The sequence below is a fragment of the Nilaparvata lugens genome, chromosome 7, assembly GCF_014356525.2.
Source record: "Nilaparvata lugens isolate BPH chromosome 7, ASM1435652v1, whole genome shotgun sequence".
In the NCBI taxonomy this organism is placed as follows: Eukaryota; Metazoa; Arthropoda; class Insecta; order Hemiptera; family Delphacidae; genus Nilaparvata; species Nilaparvata lugens.
The window spans coordinates 48,465,391-48,484,849 of NC_052510.1; the positions used below are offsets into that span (position 1 = coordinate 48,465,391).

Genomic DNA, 19,459 nt, shown 5'->3' on the forward strand with positions numbered 1-19,459 from the left:
CCAAGAATCTCTGATTTCCCCGTGGCCAGAATATTAATCTGCAACTCCCCTTCGGTGAAATAGTGCGGGATGAATTTGAAATGCTCATGGAGGAAATCCCAAAAAGGAGGGATTTGGGTTGAATTTTTTCTGCTTGTTTTAGCAGAGTTAGAATACTATGAGAAGACTTCCCAACTGGGATAACCCAAGCACGTACCGAGATATTAGTTCCTATTCATTTGCAACTCGATTAATTAATCTTCCACCAACAAATATGAAATTTCCCTCGAAGTTCTCATATTAAATCAAGGATGAATAACATTTACATGATACCAATGAACTGGTATTATGGATACTGCAATAAAACAAAAATATGTAATCATTACATATTGACACTTGATATTAATAGAAACAATATAAAACATGTAGTGCCCTTTTTATTTAAAACATTAGCCCATACAAGTGAAATAATTTTATGACACTTGATATTAGAATTATAGTCGAAACACGTCTATAAAAAAGATAGGTAGAAGTACAGTAGATACACAAATACAAATTGTTATCTGTTGTAAAAGGGTACTAGTTGATTAATTTGAAAAAAAAAAATATTTTGAATATTATCCTAATAAAAGTTGGCTGACTGCAAAATTATAAAATTTCTCTGAAAAGAACAGTCCCTTATAAGAAACTATTGTATTCTTTTCCATTCCAAAATATGAGAAAAACACTGCAAAACCGGGGTGTCACCAAGTATGAGATAATATATACAATTTTTTTTCTTTAGCCCCAGAGATATTACTTTTAACATGGAGAGGTGAAACCGATTTCTCCTTCCACAGTTTGTAGCATGGACAGAGTAGTAGAGAGGGGTAAGCATGTTGTGCTAAGGTAGTAGGAAGAATCCTACTATAAGAGTAGTGGGAGTGATTAGTGAGGGAAAGATCATCGGACCTCTCTGTCCTCAAGAGAGAGCAGTGTAAAGAGGAATATATCTCTCGGACTATAGTTACAAGTGCTAATACCAAGTATATTACGTGTGTAACCTCTATTTAATTTTAGGCAATAAAATTTGATTTAGTTTATTTAGCTTGATATATTTTCTCCATCAACTACTACCTCGATCTACATTAGCAAACTACAAGAAAAATATATATTCTTGATTAGTTTATAATTACTATAAGATAAAATTTAATGGGATGAATTGAGTAACAGCTGTGTACACTCAGTGGCAAAATGGAGAGACTTGGCAACGTTTTTCTTCTATCTTTCTTCACTGCCATTGTAACGTGGACCTCACTATAGCAAACTAGCAGCTAGATTCTGCAAAGATTTGGATCCCCTACCACAGTCAGTGTGGAAATCAAAATGAAATGTGCTCATGGAGGATTGGAGATTGAGTGAATCGATTTGCAGTATCAAACCCAATCAGCTGAGCCGAAGCTGGCAATTTCCGACAGACCAGCACTAATATCCTCAATCAATCAGCAATGATGGCGGAACTGGATGAGATAGTGGAGTAGAGCCTGCCATTCGTCACACAATCACAACTGCACACTGCACGCCCATCACTCACACAAAGCACCACCACACCTTTCACTTACCTGCAACAGACAGAGACAAAAATATTAGCTACAGAGTTTCACAAATTATGGTTGAAAAACAATGAAATAAATTGAGTAGATAGTAGTGAATCAATCATGTTGTAAAAATATTTTATGTGAATATCACAATTTTGTTGTCATCTAATCACTGTTATCACATACATAAAGGTGCGTATCACCATAGAGAAACAATAGCGTAAGTAGATATTCCATGGTATAGGAATAGGAGGTTTATGTCGCAACGTTTACTGTTATCTCAAGCCGATAGTCCACGTAGTTCTTTCCCGTGAAGCTGTGTGACGCTCGTAGTCTCTCATACTGTGCCGTTCATACACTCTCACCCCAAAAAAACAGTGAACATCGACAGTAATCGGCTTGAGATAACAGTAAAAGTTGCAACATAAACGCCCTATACCATGGGATATCTACTTACGCCATTGCTTCTCTATGTAATGGTGTCACATACGTGCCGCGAACATGAGCAATTCACTTTTAATCAGCTGATGCCAAGCTTTTTATAGCTGTATCTTACCGTTTATGTATAAAAAATTTCTGATTAAAATTGAATTTCTCATGTTCGCGGCGCGTATATCTGTACGCACCTCAACACGAAGCACATTTTCCCGAATTATGAACAAAGATATTGAGAGAAACTGGGAATTTCATGATCAATCATGTGAGAGTATTTCTATGAACCTGTCGCGATTTCTCAAATAATCATATCACACTGATATCATTCAGATAACACATAACTCATGTTCCCAAATTATCAACAACAAAATAGAGGAATTGAGAGGTTTACATTATTGAGATAGAATTGGATACAATGGCATTACTTAGTTTGTAAGTAATACACACTTATAGTGCAATGAACAAGGTCAACAATACTATAGACGTTGATTATGAAAGCTGGTATTATCAAGTTTATATTTTAAAGTGGATAAATATTTCTAAAACACTTCACTCACATGGGCTACTTTTTAACAAGTTAATAAAAACAATATAAAAATCTTGTAGAACCCTTTATTTTTTAAAAAGTTTAAAATAGTTCAACAACTAGTTTCGACCCTAACTTATGTCATTTTCAAGTTGAAATGTAGAAAATAAATAAACAAGTTGATATTATATAATATGAACATATGCTTATATGTTTTCTAATGAATAAGAAATAAATGAGTATATATGTTCAATAGTATCAACTTGTTTATTTTCTAAATTTCAACTTGAAAATGACCTAATTTAGAGTGGAAACTAGTTGTTGGACTATTCTAAAGTTTTACAAAAATAAAGTGTACTACAAGATTTTTATATTGTTTTTATTAATTTGGATAAATATTGTATACTGCACACATGTGAAGAGTAGGCTACTTCTCGTTACATGTGTACAGAGACTCATTCAACTCAAGGAAACTACAAGAAAACAGTTCAAACTTTGAGTACAAGAAAAAGCTACGAATGACTTGTCACAAAATTGGAAATTTGTGTCACTCTAAACAAGCATCTTATTCGATTGTGGGAGATGCTCAGTAGTCCTATATTATGCAAAACATGCAGACTGGTTGGGACAAATTGCAAAAGAGCGCGATCGTACTTGAAGCCATTCATGTCAGCCTTGGCAAAATTCACGGCTCGAAAGCCACTTGACTATGAAATACAGGAGTGCTTCTCCCCCCCCCTTCTCCCAAACACCAACCCACAACCGATCACCAACACAGATGCAGGAGGATATCGATTGCATATTCCAACAACCAGCCACTTCCAATGATCTATGGAGAACAGACCTCTGAAAGACGTTTTTCAAACGGTGATAGAGAAGGAAAACTAGCCACCCTGAAAACCCTAGTTTTGTCCCGTTCGTAAGTGTTCTCATATGGATTGAGTCACCTCCAAGGATCTATGGAGAACAGACGATCTCTGAGAGACATTTTTCAAGCTAAGATAGAACAGGAAAACTAGCTACACTGTGAAACTGTAGTCTCATTCTGTTCATAAAAGTGTTCACAGATGAATTGAGTCAGATGACAAATAAAGAAACTTGACCATCTGAAACACCAATGCTGGTTGTTTCATTTGAGATGAAATTCAATCTTGAATGGAGGTTGTTTGTTTAAGGATCAAATGTTTTAATTTAATATCTGTTTGGGGGATTCAGTTCATTTTCAAAATGATATCAATATAATACTATTGAATTTTTTTTCTTTTTTACAATGAAGCACAGATCGGGCGAGAAAAACTAAGAATGTCTTGTACTATTTCTCTCCCAAATTTAGGTGATATTAAAGTCCGAAATGAGGTCAATATGTCTTCTAAATTTCTACAAAATTTTCAGTCCAAAATAATTTATACAAACCATACTTTTGAATTTAGATGTTCCAAATACCAGAATAATAATAGTTTGTAACACTCAGTTATAAATAAAGATATTCCTCACCCAAAATATTCCTTGAATATAGATATACTCAAACCAGCAGGAGAGAGAGACGTTGAGAGACCAAGGAAAAGGTCTGAGAACAAGGGATGAATATAAAGATAATTTTCAATTTGAAACCTGCTAGGAGAAAATTATCCTCCTACAATATTTATTATACTGAACTTGTTAATTATTTGTTGATATACAATACAATAGTTTGATTTGCAAAAGTTGACTTCCAACACAAGTCAACTTTCATACACAAAAAGTTGACTTTCATACTCAAGACTCAAATTAGGTCTCAGTTTTTGCAATCGATCGCTTATCATTGCATTACGCATTATTTGATTGATCATTCCTAAACGACTAGATTCTGCTTGCTTATGGACCGATAGTGAGGAAGGGTATTCGTGCCAAACATTTAGCTTTTAATTCGGGCTGGTAGGGTTTGAAGAATTTATTTCCGATGGGGACGGTCGGGCACATGAGAGAAAGAGATAGAGATAGATAGATAAGAAAGAAATAAAGAAAGGATGAGAGAGAGAGAAAGTGAGAGAGAGTCTCATCGGCATCCTTCGTTGGAAATCGGCCAAGAGCATTGATAATGATGCCGCCATCAGCTCCGTGTGGCTGGCTGTACGCGAACATTTTAAACGACCAGATGAGAATGAGGTTGGAGTTGGACTGCTCCCACATTCATCATCACACGTCAATAATTCTTCGTTCTATCAGCGGTCAGCCAGTTATCGATGATGATTTGTGTGGAGAAGCCACCACGAGCGAGAAAGTGCCTCTGTTCTGTCAACCATTTAGACACTCATGTTGGCAAACTCACTCTTTCTCTCTACCTGGCTTTCCAATTCAATCCTTTTCCATTCCTCCATCGACAAGTCGAGAGTTTTCCTCTCAATCCGCAGATTTGAATCTACAAATAAGCTTCAAGTCGATCCTTGCTGCTTTCCTATCAACTCTCTCTTTTCTTCACTCTTTCATCCACCTTCACCAATTCCCTATCTTTCTTTTCACTACCTCCTCAATCCTTATCAATCCTTCCCACTCCTCGTAGAACTACAATACTCTTTGAAGCTCTTCGAACACCAGTTTCTCTCTTCCTTCTCTCTCAGACAGCAGCATCCATTATCTTCGTTTCCCATACCCACATTTCAGTCTACAGTACTTTCAAACATTATTGACAAAGCTTTTTAACTGTCTCGTTTCTCTGATGGATTTTCCACTACTGTAGGAATGCTTTTTATTGAAATCAAAGAACGCCATTCTATGTCAGGAAATATTATTTTTGTGATCGATAAGGCCATACTCCCAATAGAAACCTTCACTTTAAAACGTCTGTATTCCTTAAAACTAACACAAACGCTTTCCATTGATCCAATGCTGATAATTAGGAGTGACTTTCACGATACAGTAGGATCTGAGACTACCTTGAAACCTAGAATTAATGTATGTCAATTTCTATAATAATATCAGTCTATTCCTAGACCTAGAAATAGACTAACTGATGTTGAACAAAAGTCACCAAAAACACAGTCCCAAGTATAATCCTAAGTGAAATCATAACCCTATTTCGGACTATTAAAATTTTATCTAAATTTGGGAGAGAAATAGTACAAGAAATATCCTTAGTTTTTTCTCTCCCAAACAGTGCTCCTTTGTAGAATTTTTTAAATAAAAAAGTATAAGGGAACAAGAGGTGAACCTTGTAAAAAGGTAGCCTATTCCAAATAAGTGAGTAATGAAACATTCAACTGAATGTTCGGTTTTCGTTCATAAAAAGAGTTCCAGTAGCAATGAACCATCAAACAGCAACATTGAGCTACAATTACCGTAATAAATTGGGTAGCTCGTTGGAGTAAGTGATAACGCGCCGGTCTAATAATCGGGAGAACCCGAGTTCTAATCTCGACCGGGGTAAAACGTTTTTGACCACAGCACAATCACATAGATACGGCCTTCCCGTCTTTCGGAGGAGACGATTAGTCGTCGGTCTACCTAAAAATTGGTTATCATCTCTCATCATCATTCCTCTAGCTCATTACCCACGCACAAGCCTAAGAGCTTATGTGGGCATCACCCTCAGTATTATTATTATTAAGTATATGGATAATCGATGCTCTACTGTAACGTACTGTTTACGAACATCATAAAATTCGAAAATCAATCAGTAGGAATTGAAACAACAACTCAAATTATTGAGAGAGATCATCCTCACTTGAGGAACTGAGATGAATATCGTGGAAGTGGATGTTAAATTACGAGGGAATGGGAATGAGGGAATAGAACTGTCAATGAGAAATACACCCAAAAAAGGAAACTCAAATGAACAGCTTACAAATGAATAGGAAATGATGCTCTTTCGATCGGAATAAATGCGTGCGTGACTGAGAAAAATCGACTCACTACTGTTTCCAGCGAGTATAGATGATCTGGGATCACGATGAGGCAGAAGCGGTGAGCAAATGTACAGGAGAGCGGTTAGTCTTGATAAATGACGACGAATTTTCCGTTCGTTGCGTTTCAAAAGCCTTTCAAGCACCTTATTTCGGGGGCTGGACGTTAGATTAACGAGGGTTATTCTATCCCAACTGTTGACAAGGGCTTGATGAGAAAGAAGATGATCATCTAAGTTGTTTGAACAAGGGTCTTGAGACCGAAATTATATTGGACTCGCTTCATTTCACATTGTGATACTCAGGGTACCTACTTATAAGTTTATAAGTAGGTTTCTTCGTGATAATCAGCAAGGATCAGGGATCACTCCGAAAATAGTTTGATATGACATAAATAGTAGCTAACAAAATGTATGAACTCGACTTGAGATAGTATCAAAAATAGAGTATGTCCATCAGCCTCAAATTAACCATTCAAGAGTCAAATTCAAAATCTCAAAGAGTGATCACAATCATTTTAATTTCTACTGAAATATCATCTATAAAAGCCGAACTTGGAGAGAACTGTGGACGATGTTTCTCTCCATCAAAATAACAGTGGCCAATAGAGAGCTCCACGACTTTTCGGAACACCATTAAGGAGTTTGCACATGACTATTCATGGAAAAGACTGACGATTTAGGAAATAAAATGGCGTGCGCAATTAAATGTAGCTCAAATGGTCGGAAAAGCGGCTGGAATCTCCTAGCTTTCCATTGATTTACGGCAACATCGAGTTTTCCTCCCTTTAGAACGAAGCAAAGAGGTAGGAATCCGATCTCTAATCGTACTTGATTTCCCTAATTACCATCTCCCCCACCCCCCACCAACCTCTCCATTCGTCCAAGGGTTTTAGATGGATAAAACAGATCTAATTTTCCCTCCAATCCGATTGCCGCACCCTCAACAGAATCTCTTTTGTTGATCTTTTACTCTGCTCTCCACTCATTCTTCCCTATCATTTTCTTCATCTTCATTCCTTTTCGCTTACCTTCTCCCACTTTTTACAATTCCCTCCTGCGTCTTGACTGTCGCATACTGCTGCAACACTTTTCCATTCCAATCTTCTCTTCTTATCCTGTCCAACATCTTGAAAATACTTCACATCTTTCATCTCAATAAAATAATGCTTTTCATCCTCTAAATTTGTTCATCTATCACTTATCACATGATTACCAAGATCTTCTGTTCCACCACTATTTTCATACTTCAATCACGGAAACATTTCAATTGACAGATATGTATGGATATACGATACATTTGAAATAATAATAATTTTATTTGCCAAAATGACATTACAAAATAATAATCAACGACGTTTTTACACAATATTATAAAAGAAATGAATAATAATACTTGTTGACACAGGCAAGGGAATACCAGAGCGCCTGCTGCTAATTCTTTCCTTCTTCTTGTTAATTTGCATTGTGTATTCTTTCCTTCTTCTTTTCAATTTGCATTGTGTATTCTTTCCTTCTTCTTTTCAATTTGCATTGTGTATTCTTTCCTTCTTCTTTTCAATTTGCATTGCGTATTTCCCTTCTTCCTTTCCACTTCTATAACTTTCTTTATTCATTTATACAATAAGAACATTATCAAAATTATAGAGAGAGGAAAAATAAGGTAACCTTGTACTATTCCTCTCCCAAATCTAGATAACACATAGTCCGAAATAGGTTAAGTTTGGTAGTTCTTCAATTCACAAAATTTTCAGTCTTCAAATATTTTCACAAAGTAGTTTTTCAAATTTAGATGCTTCAAAACTTGGCTGCAGTAAACATTGTTTTTGAATAAATTTCAATAGATTCGATTTCTTACAATTTCCGTCACAATTAATGAGAAGCACGAATCATGAAACATCTATAATACAAAAGCTAGCTTATTTCAACTATGAACTATTCATCACCTATTATGCAAACAGTTTGTATGAAGCATATTGTACAGTAAGCCTTCTGATCAGACTACGGTCTATCATGGTTATTGGAGGATTGGCTCTATAGATAGGAGAGCATCCCAATCATATCAGTTAGGCTTTCGGCCGAAGACGAGCCTTGCATAATTCAAAAGGTGACCTTTGCGAGTATGGAGATGATAGGGGAATTGACCCAGAAGATATTTTATTTCATTCAGAAGCTGGGGGAAGAATAAAAATCGCGAGGGCTACCACGAAGAATGAGAAGTGATGGCATTGAACAAGAAAAGATAGCTCTAAAATAAAAATACGGTAATTCTTATTCCAGTGGTACCAAACATACATAATTTGAGTTTTCTATCCGATAAAAAAGTTGCTTAAAATTTCATTAGTGGGTTGCAAATAGCACTGGAACTAGGGGACTAAGTCTTGTTTTTGTCCTCTTCGAATTCAAAACTCAAAAGATGAACAAATGTTTCAAATTAATCAAAAACCTTCGGGAGAGTTACATAATTGTATTGGAAAATACATGTTATTTATCTTCCAACTCTATCAACAAAACTTAGAAACAGGGTAGTTACAATATAACAGGGATTACTGATCAAGAATAGTTAGAGGAATCCACGAGTGAAGGAAGCGAAACCTACATTTTGAACGGTGTCATCACCTAAATTTGGAAGAAAAAAAATAGCACAAGGATTGCCTTAGTATTTTATCTACCAATGTTTTCACATCAGTTTTGTTGGAAACATGAATAAATAAATAAAATGGATCGATTGAAACATTATTGAGCACAGCTGCAGTTTAAAAGTTAAAATAACTGTTTAAAAAGCTGCAGTATTTTATGAGTGTATTTCGAGTATACGAGAATCAACAGATAAACCTTGTACGAAAATAACTATTGGAGGAAAATAATAAATAATTGAGTAATTATTATTAATAATTTTATATTATGATTGTTCAATATTTTATGAGTGTGTTTCGAATATACGAGAATCTAAAGAGAAACCTTGAACGAAAATAATTAATAAAAATGCTTTGAATTTCCTTGCATCAGTCGCCTCCCCCATGCAGCTACAAAACAAAAGTAATCAGTGGGGAAAAACAATCAGTTTAAAATTAAAAGCATCTGAGTTATACGGGTACAAACCTTATGTGTGCGAGGGTACGCAAGTTAGCATGTGTTTCATTTCTCAGATGCAGTGCAGAATACTGTGTGTGAATTACTGTGTTTAGTGATTGATGTATATAGTGACATTCACACTTCCACCTTTCCCTATGAATAGCATCAATGCTTCACATACAACTCATGCTGACAGTTTAAAGTGAAGCTCACAATAGTCGAGGTTTGAGTTGTCAGGCTGTATTTGCAATACACGTTAAACGCCGCAGTCGGTAGGCAAACGCCAATGACAAGTGAGAGAGGATGATCAGGGGCGGGGTGAGTAGGAGAGGGTTGGTTAGGGAAAGACAGGGTAGGAAAAGGTAAGGTAGAGTAGGGAAAGGAGGGATAGGACGCATGTTGCAGCAGGTGTAAACACCTCTGAAGCGCGAGAACATCAAACGATTCGGTGTGTGCGCGTGTGCGTTCGTGTGATTCAACACACAAACAAGCTCCAACAGATTCATCAGGCGTTAACTACGCGTACAACTATTACTGCTGCCACTATCGTTTGAATTTATCACCGCTATAGAAGTCACGGGTTGTAATTTTTGGCATCCAGATGCAAAATAATGTCAAAAGCAGGTGTAAAATCAAATTCACTGTGAAAAACACATTAGCGAGGACTGTCAGAAATTGAGAAATGCTTCTACAAACACCATCCATGATAGTTTGATATTCCAAACAAGACAATTGGCATAAATCACACATTTTCAAACAGGTTGTCTCTGTTGCCATTTTCTAATCCTATCTATGATTTATTTAAATAAATGAATCAATTGATTCATGCATGAACAAATGAATTTTCAATTGCTGACTACCACATAACATTTACTCTTACTTGCAGAATTTCATTTATTTTTAAATCATAAACTCAGTCGATATTTTATAATAAAATGGAGGTGCGGTTACAAGCAAGTGATAGGAATTTTCATAATACATGATGAGACGTCTGTGAAGTTAGTCGAAGCGATAACAGCCACTAAATTAAAGTGATATAAATCATAAGTCACGATTTTTTCTGACAAATTTGATGTTTGTTCAGCCTCGAAATCTTCAACCTATAACATGCGACTAATATAGTGAAAATCCCTTCGATTTGATTAGTTCGTGAAAAAATAATATTGTCCCACAGACTGCTGCATTCTATCAAACAAATACGGTACTACGGTAATACGGTGCTACGTCGAACTACTTCCACCTCCAACCCTCAAACAACTCGACCAATCACAAGCGATTTAACACCTTCGTAGTAAATGCCTCTTCACTCTCATAAGGAATCACACAGAAGCCATTTTGTAAGCTGTACAATTCCAACCAATGATAGTCGTCTTGTTTTCAAAAAAATGGCGGTTTTCATTCCAACTAAAATGAAAATGCATGATTATGAATGGTTGAAACAGACTGAATACGATATAGTAGGATGGGAAAAATTATTTTGATATTTTGTTAGTCTACAGGCCAATTCGACAATGCCATGAATCAGTGTGCATGAATATTTATGTGAATTTTTCAATATTGACCAGTGAATTCAAATCAAGTACGTTATGTCAATAGGTAAGAATCATCCTAGCGTTACCATATGGTCACACCTGTTCTTAGCTGACTCATCTTACGTATTTGCAATTGAGACCCAATAATGGAATGAATTAGAGTTCAAACTAAGATTTTTCACGAAGAAACATCATATTGAAAATTCAATTGTGATGAAATGAGTTGTTGTAACATCAAAATCTGATATTCAGAAGCCCAAACAAACATCAAATTTATCAAAACGAACCTAAACTAACGATTCATACCATTTTCAACAATTTGTAGCAAAATTTGCGGGATATTGTGGAGTTGTCCCACTCTAATGTTACTCCCGAACCTAGTATCTAGTATAAAATAAAAACACACACATGTTGTCAAATTCTACACAGTTTTATTTGACGTGTGTGGTCACGAAACCATGGTCCTGTACGAAATAAAACTGTGTAGAATTTGACAACAATGTGTATTTTTATTTAATTAAGGAACGGTTCTACAATATTGACAGTCACTCAGTCGAATTAGTATCTAGAAGCTTAACCATTCGTCAAATTTGTCAAACGGAACCTAAACTAACCATTTATAACAAGAATTTAATCTGGTGGGCTATGCGGGACAAATTCACAGACGTTGAGATAAAGTTGTATCTTATTTATTTGATGAGTGATAATGAGTTACAGAATGATACACTCTCAATCTCAAGTGCATATTATATGAAAGTTCAATAGCCAATATGAAACTGATGGAAATAAAATATGAGGCTTAGAAAATGGATACTTTAGTTGCGCGCATTTTACTAATTAGAACAACATCATTGAAACATTAAAAGGAGTTTTCAGAAGTACTATCAAAATACTCAAACCCCCAACATCACATTACTATACGTAATTACAGTTGGAAATGTTCTACAACTTACTTGCAGGCAGAGTGATAACTTCCAAATGCGCTAGAAAGAAAGAATAGAACGTGCAACCAGCACAAAATTTAAGGGCCATGAATTTGGGAAGTTTGGGATGGTAAGTACACGGTGCGCAATCTAATTTCCGTCACAAATGTTCAACTTCCGTTTTTTATTCTCTTTACATCAACATGAAGGGAAGTTTTTTTACATCATTGTTGATTAGGAAATTAAATTTCAAATTTTTTTCTTTTATCAACATTCAATTACGGTTTTGTTAAGTGGTGAAACAGAGATTTAAAAAAACACTTTTTCAGTTAGAAAAAAGGGTGCAGTCAAAGTAGTTGATTGATACAGTTGAAAATTGTACCAAACCATACGCGAAGTGCATCTTTTGAAACAATTTCATGCATTCATTGGAGGTTAGACACACTGGTAGCGTATAGCAGCGAAGCCTTGATTGTAAGTTATAATTCAATTTGATGAGATGTAATATTGACAACAATTTGTAGATTAAGATGACTATGTTTTTGATATTTTTTATTTTCGTTAGCTTATGCTACTTTTAATGTTCAAACCTGAATATTAGGATAGCAATCACCTATGCTGAATGATATTTCAAAGCAGAATACGACAAACCTGAAGTAATGAGTAAATAACAGGGTTGGTTCCATAAGAAACTGAAAACTTTCAGAAGTTTTATGGCATCTCATCTCGGATGTCAACGTTGTTAGTTTAATACATTCTCAGCAGAACAAGATACGTCTATGTGGAAGCTAGGAGAAATGACGAAACAAAAGTGGGGAAAGATGTTTTATTCAGTAGTCACATCCAGGAAAGATGCTTTAAACAATTCCCAACGCTCGTCTCCGAGATGTTTCCAAGTCCATCGAATAAATGAGAATGAGAATTTTTCAATCCCACTACATTTTTACAAGACCACATAGCTTTTTGTTAATAGATTGCACACGGATAATTAATATCTTTCTGACAATATATTTTCCTTCCTCGACTAATTATTTGTTGGAATCATTAAGAAATTATTCGAATATTTCGAGAACGGATTAAATCATCATTTCACAAAAAAATCTTAAATAATCATTCTAATAGTGGTAGAAGGATGCCAATGATGTTTACATCATTGAGAAAATATATAGCATATTTATAAAATAAATAGCATTTCATTTTGCACTTTTCTTTTCTTTTTTACTTGATGGTTATTTTATTTCATTTATCGAATTAAGTTATTTCTGTAATGATACTTTTAAGGTAAATTATGTAAACAAACAATTATTTTTTGTCATAATTTTTGTATTGATGTGCAAGATAAATAAATTTTAAATTGAAATTGAATCCAATTGAAAATATATATGCTATTTTTTCTCTATACTTATATTTTTGTGGATGCATAATTCAAAATACACTTTTGATTAGAAATAGCTAAAGTACCATCAACGTAGACATTGAGCCTGTGTAATTGAAATATACTGTACTAAGATTCAATGTATTACTCAAAATACTCGATCACATCATAAAGGTCGATGATATAAGGTCAATGCTTAGGTAAGTGATCTAAATATGAGTCAGTTTTGTGATTGGTTTTGCAGTGAATAATGATAAACTTATTCTATAATTTTACTCAATGGACAAACTCATTCACTCATGTCACTATATAACTGACAAAGATCGCTCACAACAAACATAGAGCTCGAAGGAGAATCCGTCAGATGCCATAGTCTACTGACAAGCGTTATTCCCACCAAGGTGATTCAGCTGCAGTCACATTCACTTGAAACTGACAGAATTGTTGAATGCGGAGGGGTGATATAATTAATTTATGAGGATGCTGACAGTTTGAGCCTTTGAGGTACATCTTACAATAGGAGAAAGACTCACTAAAGGAGAAAGGAGAGACACATACTAGGACACAGACACATCAGTCACCTATAGGATTCAGATTCAGATTCCTTTATTCATGTGTTTAACAAAACAAAATTCAACTTACGTTCTAGCGTTAAAAATAATTACCAGTAGCAGTAAAATAACATGGTGAATCATATTAAACTAAAGAGTTCTACAATGATATGGAGCAAGGAGAGAGAGAGAGAGAGAGAGAGAGAGAGAGGAGAGAGAGAGAGAGACTGGAAGACATCCGTCACTATTCAATACAATAGAAGCTAGTGGCAAGCAGAACACCACAGTACACATCACCCAACACCAAAAGGCAAGAGTTGATATGAGCGCTGAAAAGGAAGGGGTGAGACGGACATGTGACCTGTTTCCACAGAGTGGTTGTTTTTGGGGATGTTTTAGAGATGGAAAGAGGAAAGTTTAGAAGCCATCGACAGCGAAAATTGTTGTGGTGCGTGTGACGGAGACGGAGCATCGGCGTTCCGACTTCCGTTCCGATATCGCTCGTAAATTCAAGACAGCTTCCGTCGTAGAACACCCCCCCCTCGGCCCATCACAGCCACCCCCCTCCAACCACAACTACCACTCTTGCAAAATGGAAATGAACTTGAAAAAGGCACACAGACAGCTGCGATAGAATTGAATGCCCTGCGACACATGCGAATGACGGCAAATATAGCTCGGTGCTGTATTCACATTATAGAAAATGGTCTTGAAAATTCAGTGTAACTCCCAGCATAGGCTCTATTCCACATTCCCCAATCCTAATACACAGTCATTCAAAAGAGCATGTTATGCTTTCCTCATCTACAACATTCAGATTATTCAAATGGGATTACAGTTCAAGAACTACTGTCTGTCAAATGCTTCCCTTGAGGATCAAACAGGGCGAGTGAGTCGCGGTGGAGATCGATGCCACCAAACACAGTTGTACAATGATGTAACATTTGGAGTTATTGATATAGTTCATCATCGTCATGGATTAGGCTTTTCAAGCCTGTTCCGGCGTCCATCTCTTCCTCGGTCTACCAATACTTCTTCTGCCTATTGGCTTTTGGAGTAGGGCATTCAATGGGAAACGGTCTTCAGGCATTCTAAGAACATGATCTGACCACTTATTTCTCTATGTTTTTATCAAACTCAACACTGGTTGGACATCACATTCTCTTCTTATATTTTCATTCCGAATCCAATCCTCTCTTGTGCATCCTTTGACTTGTCTAGGGAATCGCATCTCTGCTGACTGTATTCTTGATTCAAGCTTCCTTGTCAGCACCCATGCTTCACTTCCGTAAGTCAAAGTGGGTATCGCCATGGCTCTATAAAATTTGATCAAGGTGTTCTTCCGGGCTCTACCTTTAAGAGATCGAGTGATTGCTCCGCATACCAGGTTGAATTTTGATATCGTTTATTAGAAATCTCTCGAAAGCAATATATCTCAGTTATGTGTTATAAAAACATGTTTTCTAATCGAAGACTCGAAAAATTGTCTTAATTTCTATCAAGTGGTTTATTCAATCAAAATAATTCAAGTTAATCCAAATTATTTGGTTTAAACCTCTTACGTTGGAGGTTTAAACTTTCCCAGAGTTTAAACTCAATACAGAGTTTAAACTGATACTGTGCAAACGGAATTTTAGTTTAAACCAAGAAAAATACAGATTTGGTTTAAGCTTTAGCTTAAACTTACACTGTGCAAACGGCCCTTAGAGTTATTGATATAGATAATATACATAAATGATACATAAAGAAGGACGCTGAAATCTACATATCAACCTGGCCGTTCTGTTCTAGCCATAAATTCTTCCACGAATTATAATATGGCTTCAAAAGGGTCTACTTCGTGCTTCCCTTTGGGTAGCCTCTAACATAATGGCCGATTTCACACTTTCCGATTGTCGGCCGATATTCATCGTCAAGACACATAGAATGTCCTCCGATTAGTTGAGTCAGCGTTTTTTTTTAGAATTAGGCAATCTGAATACATTCGGGCTACAATTGGAGAACAATACTTGGAGCAGAAACGTATTTCTCAAGTTGAAAAGCAATTCATTAGAAGCATGACAACGGAAAAAAATTAGGGATTACCTGAGTTGACTTCACCATTTACCATGGGGTAAAGTGATTTTGCAGTATGATACTAGAAGAATCAAGGATGAACTCACCTGCAAGAAAGGAAAAAATCTGTTAGTTATGGTTAAATATAAATAGCAATATCAGAAAACAACGATAAAAACATTTTCCAAATTATACAATAATTACACTCTTAAAAACATCGAAAATCCGGAAATGACAATAGACTGGACAGAGATATAATGGATTCCAAGATCGAAGTTGATCAATATTATTTTCTCTTATAGATTCTCATTCAGAAACATGAGGACTCGGTGATCTATTCAAGACTCTTCTTCCCATCTCAGAAATTCTAATCCAGCAACATGGAGGTTCGATCATCTATTCATCCCTTGACCTATTTCATCTATTCAACTCTTGACCTATTAATACGAGATACGAGAACCATCTATTTGTGTAGGAATATCATAAGTCTGTGTTACTCATTTGATACGGTCTGCATCGAGACACATGACACCTTAATATAAGCGACACTGAATTCTACTCTAACCGCAGCAAGGTGGAAGACAAAGGTGTTCAACTGGCACGGCACAAGTTCAAAGGTGGAGTTCGAGCACAGATTAATGGCGGATGAATTATTTATAACCGGTCTATGTTTATTCTAACAGGGTTGAAATGAATGGGCCGGAAAATCACGGGGTGTCACGATAGAGGCGCGAGAGACCTGCAACAGACATGCAAAGCCGTGCTAGCGGGGAAGGGAGAAAAGACAATCAGAACACGTGAAAGGGAAAATGAAAAACGCTACGAGATGGGTGAATATCGAATGAAAACTATTTTTATCGCGTTTCGTTTGATTTTTATTGCTTTGTTGCGCATAGGTCAATATCTGCTGAGCTGTGACTTCTACAAATTTTCACCAACCACACCTACTACGAAAAGAAAAGAGTGATAGTACTGTATTCTTATTGTTATGAGTTGTCTCTTTGAACATTAAAAAGGTAATTCAAAGAAAAATAATAAAATAAAAAACGTTGTATTTCCTTTGCTATGAGTTAACTTTCATTCATTAAGAGAATGATATTGCATTTAATTAGCATTGTAATTTTAAATATAATAATAATAATTCGTTTATTTCACTGCATTTTTACAATTGGTAATACAAATACATACCTTAAGCATAATAATTGAACATAGATAACAATATTAAGCATGTAACAGGAAAAACCACAGTGCATCCCTCTTTAGGCTAAACCTGTGTTGAGGGATATGAGGTGCGAAGATGTGACAAACTGATCTAATTTGGTAGAATCAATTATCTGGTGGATAATTATCATCAACATTATATTAAGAATCGAAATTCGGCTGAGAAATAGTTTTGGGGTGATCCTGTCGATTGTCACCTAATTATTTACTTGATTGTGAATCAATTATCTGGTGAATAATTATCATCAACTTTATAATAAGTATCAAAATTCGGGAGATGGACAGTTTCGGAGTTATCCTTTTAATTCTCTCCAAATTATTGATTTGAGTTGTAAATGAATAATTGTGAAATATGAATAGGCGTACAGAATTAGATGGGTCAATAAGTGATTCAAAGTATTCAACTAAACAGTATTAGCCTAAGTAAATACGGTCATCGTCCCATGGGAGTCCCGAGTTCCTTCAACTAACCCATATTACACTTTTGAGATCAGTGTTGGAAGCTATTCACCACGCTAATGTACAACTAACGTTATTATTAAAAAAGTATACAAGTGAATATGCATTCACAAACATCATCATCATTATCTTCTTACAAGGATTGGACTCTACTGCAAGAAAGAGCATTCATGAACATTTCCTTCGTTATCAAGAAACAGGAATAAATAGCATCTCTTTATTCACACAACCCACACAAATCAAGCACAAACCTCTCACTTTGCTGAAACTGAATTTTGTTTTAATGTGAATGTTGTTTATTGATTTGGCGATTATCCGATGATCTCACTAAATAATGTATTTTGAAACAATAAAGACCTTCAAATCTTTGTAGGGTACAGTGAGGATGTTCCATGAAGATTATGTAAAGTGTATCGTCTTAAATGTAAACTTGAACAATTTAATTTCTGTCTCAGGAGTTATTATGAATATTGTTTGTTCACCATTATAAAGCTCATTACTGAACAGATTGATAAGAAAATTTCTATGATGATTCTCAACGAAACCAATATCTATGATGATTCTCAAGATCACGAGACCAATTACTTCTTCAACTTTTCACCATTTCTGTTTATTCTTTTCCGATCGTTGTATTGTTTGTGCTAACCTAATGAATAAATAAATATATAATTCGATTCACTTCTTTTAAACATTATTCTCAAAATCCATCCTTACACAATGGAAACAAACAACAATCTGATCAAGCTGATGACTTGCTGCCCGCGCAGCGATAGGTTACTGGCGATTGCTATGCCTCTCTAATCAATATTAGAGAGGCTTACCTCTGCCCTTGGATAGACACATAGCAGAGAGCAAAGCACCTGTGAGCATTTATGCTTTGCGAACGCAGAAAGCAGATGGAGGATTGCAAGGCACCGAAGTGAACTCCATCTCGAGTGGTGAATGTCTCTCCTGAGAGCTGTTGACAGCACCAGATGCAACGCAACGCCATTAACCTATCGACAATTCGATTCCCTTCGACGATTACCAGTTTACTGCACGTCATACCTCCAATTGTAATGGCTGACACATAATCTATACCACAACTGCAATGCAATTGTACACCTACCTGTCATTACAAACTGGAATAGTGGTCAGGGGGTACTACTCACGACAATGATTCAATAAAAACAATTACAAAGTAATGTAATCATCAGGATGCAACGTTGGAAGCTGTTAGATTGGATTGTACTGTACCGACAGTGGTCAGGAAACATCAAGTTGCATACATTAAAATGATTCGATAAAAACAATTTCTAAGTAATGCAATCATCAGAGGAGGAATTCCTAAAGCTTTAATAGGTTTTGTGTCCAATGACATGGGAATTTTAACAGAGGAATAATTAAATCAATGAGAGGTGAAAATACCAGTCGTTGCCACGTCTTTCAGCAGTTGGACTTTTTCTACACGAGGGCTTTGTTATAACATTGATATTATGTTATAATATAAGGTCAATTATATTAAAAATTGGAGCTTGGGAAAATCGAAAGATTGAACTTGATAATGTGATGAATTTTTCAAATAGATCTCATGAAAAGAGAGAAAAATTGTGATTACCTTTTAAAATGAAAGAATTTGCTAAAGGAATAGTTAGCGACCGAGCGATAAAGCTTACTTATCAATAACTGTATATTAGATAAGAGTACCGTTCTGTACTGAATATTTTTCCAGGAAAATTATTCAATAAAATTATAATTATTTTGCGAATAAAGCACAAATTATTTATGAATCGCTCACTGATTTTGAGGTTACACTTTGTTTACTATCGATCAGATGTTTTTAAAACAGTTCGAACGCAGCTGACTGATTCAAAGCATTGTCAAATGTCATGCCG

At 35.7% G+C, this 19,459-nt stretch overlaps 1 protein-coding gene across 47 annotated transcripts in view; it reads right to left on the reverse strand.

Moving 5' to 3' along the window:
- The window catches only part of LOC111052973 (MAP7 domain-containing protein 1), a 331,750-nt gene that overhangs the window by 87,548 nt on the left and 224,743 nt on the right, over positions 1-19,459 (reverse strand). The window lies entirely within an intron of this gene.